This window comes from Adiantum capillus-veneris, chromosome 27 (assembly GCF_014529385.1).
Source record: "Adiantum capillus-veneris isolate H3 chromosome 27, ASM1452938v2, whole genome shotgun sequence".
Lineage (NCBI taxonomy): Eukaryota > Viridiplantae > Streptophyta > Polypodiopsida > Polypodiales > Pteridaceae > Adiantum > Adiantum capillus-veneris.
In genome coordinates, this window is record NC_140957.1 from 40,602,806 (window position 1) to 40,607,753 (window position 4,948).

Here is a 4,948-nt window from a genome sequence, read left to right on the forward strand (position 1 = left end):
AATCTAGTCGTCCTTATACATGTCACCGTTGCTAGCAGAATTATTTCTTTTTGGAAACTTGAATATAGATCTATCTAGTCGTCTTTATACATGTCACCATTGCTAGGTCAAATATGTTTTTTCACTTCACCTTACACATTCTCCCACTTAAGTTTTAGTCCTCATGAAAACCAAGCCAATGTGCGAGTGCAACCAAACTACCTTGTAGGATCCTCTCTCTCTCTCTCTCTCTCTCTCTCTCTCTCTCTCTCTCTCTCTCTCTCTCTCTCTCTCTCTCTCTCTCTCTCTCTCTCTCACACACACACACACACACACACACACACACACAACTCTCTAAAAAAGTCTGCATCTTTTTCAATTTTTAGATTTCAAGTCCGCTAAAATATTGTGCTAAGAACTGATTGAAAACTCAAAACAACCAATTGAAGGGAGGGAAAGAAGGATAGAATCCGGTTTGAAAATTCAAGAAAGTAGAGTTCAATTGTAAAAAATGCCGTTATTTTGAGAAATTTCCTCTATGTATGTTTGTGAAATTTATTTTTCCTGAACAATGTCTGAAGCATGTGAATCAGTGCTCTCTCTCTCTCTCTCTATCTATCTATCTATCTCTCTCTGTCTCTCTCTCTCTCTCTCTCTCTCTCTCTCTCTCTCTCTCTCTCTCTCTCTCTCTCTCTCTCTTTGACATGCTGAGCATACACTCATTAGAAGTATAACAAGCTGCCATTTGTCAAAAAATGATTTGGGGGAAAAACCCACTAGCAGTACCACAAAGTAAAACTTACTTTAGCAGTGCTACATTCCATAGAGGCACCTAACTGAGGTTAATTAAGCTAATTTTCTGGAATCTCAACATCCCCATTGTCAATCTCTGTTTGCAAATCCTTGGGATCCTTTCCATCCACAGAGCAAACCATAGAAACGTAGTACCAAGAATTTCCTTTACTGTGCCAGTAAGCTCCTTTGCCAGTGAACGGGGATGCATCACACGGGCAATCTCGATCATATCATCGAGAGAAATGTTACCATTGTGCTTGATGTTTTTAAATGTATAAGGAGAAGGAAGAGGAAGCTGCAGGTTGAAAACCAGCTAAGAGCTCATGGGGCACACTAGCATGGGGCAAAACCCTGTATGCTAGGATTGAGTGGCAAGCAACAAAAGAAGAAAAAGGCAATCGAGTGCTACAACGGCTTGCATGGTCAGATTAATAAGAGGAATTTTGACAATGCAATTATGAGAGTAGCCAACAATCATGAGGAGCACCTACACTATAACAATGCCATAAATGCAAATGATGGCATCTCTACTATTTTTGTCAGTCAACTTTATCATTGTGGTATTAATTGTGCATTAAATGTGCAAGAATCTAATTGTCAAAGCTCGCCCTCTTCGAGATTAGGAAGAGAGATACTTGTTGCAAAAAACCAAGCGGATTAACAAGGCCCTCAGCACTAATCATGAGCAGATCCAGTTGTCTTCAGAGGCTATGTTCACACCATTGCACAGACGCCCACCGCAACAATAATCATTCTTGAGCAAGGATTATAGCATGTTTAGTTACTATTTCAATCCCGCGAGGAGCAGCAACAGCTCGGGCTCCTTGAGGGCTTTGATCACAAGGAAAACGGTGCTAATTTCTCCCCTACTTCTAGTCCTACCCCAATTCAGCGTTGTCGTGATGTGACATGTACATAGTGGGAACACATGCTACAAGAGTTATCTTGTAACTTTTTAGATACATAATTATATTTCCTATAATGTACATATGCATATGTAAGTATAAAAATAAGCTTTCTATCTCATCTTATTATTTATCTCAAGGGTAATGTATTCTTACTTTACCATCAAAAAATACTATGGGAAAAGTGTCAATAGCTCCACCTCTTTAACTTGGGGCAAAAAGCATTGATTCTTTCTTTCTACCATCTCATTATTATCTCACACCCTATCTAGATCCTATATCTAGAGTAATTTCCAATCTATATATATTCTATGTAATTTACTTATATTTCTTTTTAAATAGCTACTAGGAGAGAATCAAATCCTAGTGGGACACTAGGTGGCATGATTTCAAAGATACACTTATTTTAATGCATTATTGCAAGCATGATTACAAAACTTTGTCAAGGAGCAATTTCATGCTTTCATATGGCATGAGGTGTCCTTTGGAATCAAATGAAAGTCTAGGCTAAGGGGACCACATGAAGACTTTTGCTGCCAAAAATGGACCCTATTTTGATGAATTTTTTACACAAGGTTCCAATCCGAATTGGAAAATGATTTTAAAATGAAAATCGTAGCTAATGAGCTGAAGTTTCTGCCCATATTTTTACTTTTTTATTTGGAGCTACGGTTGAGGATATATGATCAAAATACTGGACCCTAGTCTGCCCACATCATGCAGGGACAACTCATTTCCAACTTTTCCAATTCTTGTTCACACTGGCTCCTCTCTTCTTGTGTAAACCCTTGTGGGTTCCCTTCACCTATAAAAGGGGACCTCTTCTTCCTTGGAAGGAACTCAAGCATCCAAGCCATTGATGAGAGGAATTCTTGAGGGAGTGAGTAGTAATGCCTAATTGTACTTAGCCCCATTATCATAAGCCCAAGCCTACACTTTCTCCTAGAGGAAAACTAGCCATTCTTGTACGCCATCCTTGGAGGATCAACTCTAATCAAAGAAGGTGTTGTACTTGGCGTATCAATCAAAGTGGAATTATCCACTCTTCTTCTCTCTCCATCAATAATGGTGCCGAAGGGTTTCAAGTAAGATGTGTTCTACATTGATGTTTTCTTGATTTCTTGTTGTTTTCATTTTCATCTCTAATCCAACATATATATATGTATCTAATATCATCTCCTTAACCAAACCTATCTCTCTCATTCATTCATCCTCTCTAGGTTCTCTTTGCTACAAGTACATCTCTCCCCGCAGTATCCTTATTGCGTACGGGCAAGAATAGGGCTTGGGAGGGAAACTTCTCATCTCTTCACTTCTCTCATATCTACATTTCTCACATACTATCCTAGATGAATAACCCACATGATGATCATTTCTATCGCTTTCACTCTGTACGATCTATTAGAATTAACGTATGGATTAGCCGTAAAATACACTTTCAACAACGTATAGTGTTTCTCTTCGGCCCTGAAAGGCTCAATGAAATACTTCTATCACCGGATCCCATCATACTACCTCTCATAGACTATAATTTTTCTTTTGATGTAAGCGTAGTTATCTTGCTATGAACCAAGAGGATTTGTACACATAATTAATCCCAATCACTAGACAAAATATATATATTATGGTAAGCACAAAACTACAATTCCAAAGAACAATTCGTAGCCTATTTGGTCAGCCAAGATTGAATGCCATTAACTCATCCATTAACCCTTTCATATTACCCATGATACGATATGACCATAGCCTTGATGTTTTCATCTTCGTATTGTTTTGACATTCTCTTTTGCGTTCTTTCTTTGTGTGTGTGTGAGTGCAAGAGAGAAAGGGTGAGTCTTCTTTGATTGCACTTCTTTCCAAACCCTAGTCTTCATGGCATCTATGGTTTAACTCCTTCATATAGTTTTTGTTGAGTTCTCTCACAAACTCTCACAGCCATAAGCCCGGTGCTTTCCTGGCAAGACCGCAAATTTCTCGACAGCGTCACCTTTGAGGGAGCCACCCGTAAACTCCACTAGACGGTAGACATGAAGCTGAGTGATGCATGTTTTGCGCCCATGATAAAGATGCAATGTTGATAAAGAAAGGACAGAAAGAATATAAGGAGGTAGTTTTTGTTCGTTTAACAGGAGGGGAAGTTGGAGCTGCCTCTTCATGGGCGCCCAAGATCGGGCCTCTGGGTTTGTCGCCCAAGAAGGTAGAAGAGGACATCACTAAGGAGACTGCCAAGGACTAGAAGGGCCTGCGCGTTATCGTCCAGCTCACTGTCTAGAATCGTGAAGCCGAGGTCGATGTCGTCCCTTGCACTATCTGTGAGGGATACAATTTCGATGGCATCTCTATTGGTTTCCTCTCCTAATTTCTTTCTGCTGCTTCTGCTTCCGGCTCCCGCAATCGTGCGTTGGACTCACTCGCTCGACTGTGTGTGTGTGTGTGTGTGTGTGTGTGTGTGTGTGTGTGTGTGTGGAAAGAAAAGTATTTTCTGAAATAACTATGCAACATCTAATAGCAATAGGAGATAATTTAACATCAATACAGTATATCTATCTGAACGGGTGCAAACCTCACAATTAAAAAGTGTCATTCTTTGCACTCTTACATCTGCAAGAACATGCTATCATAGCCCACAATAAGCATGACACATCTCAGTTGTATGTATGCAACACCCCCCAACCTCATAAGGCACGACAAAGCAAAAGGTTGCAAGAGTGTGAAACCATACTTCTTACGTTCTTAGAACAAGACAGTTTTGGCACTGCCAAGGTTCACAATTTTGGGGCAACCATCTCTATCCTTCTCCTACTGGGTGCACTCTTGCAGTAGTAAGCATCAAAAATGCTGGCACCTCCGCAGATGACACAATGCTTTTGGAAGGAGCCATAATTGCACTCATCGGACACTCGAACCAGAGTACAGGGGTGCACGTATGAATTTCAAATCACACACTTGCCATCGCACTTCTCCTAGAGTCGCCCTATAGCGATGCCCGGCTGCTTGCGACACATTCTCAAATCATGACGATGCTTTGCCATGGCTGCTCATGAATGTGCGCTTGCCCCACATGTGCTGAGAGTCTCTCTTTTTCTCTCTCTCTCTCTCTCTCTCTCTCTCTCTCTCTCTAAAAGCTGAACTCTCTCAAAGAGCGCACGCCGGCGCGCTCTCATTGAGAGAGTTCAGTTTTAGACAGTTCAATTTTTAGAGAGAGAGAGAGAGAGAGACAGAAGGATTCTCTTCCTGATGTAAGCGAAGGGCGTAGGCACGCTTCCAAC

At 40.8% G+C, this 4,948-nt stretch overlaps 1 pseudogene; it reads right to left on the reverse strand.

Moving 5' to 3' along the window:
* Positions 1-4,274: 4,274 nt before the first annotated feature.
* LOC147421833 (PHD finger-like domain-containing protein 5A pseudogene) lies at positions 4,275-4,711 on the reverse strand (annotated as a pseudogene).
* Positions 4,712-4,948: the final 237 nt, after the last annotated feature.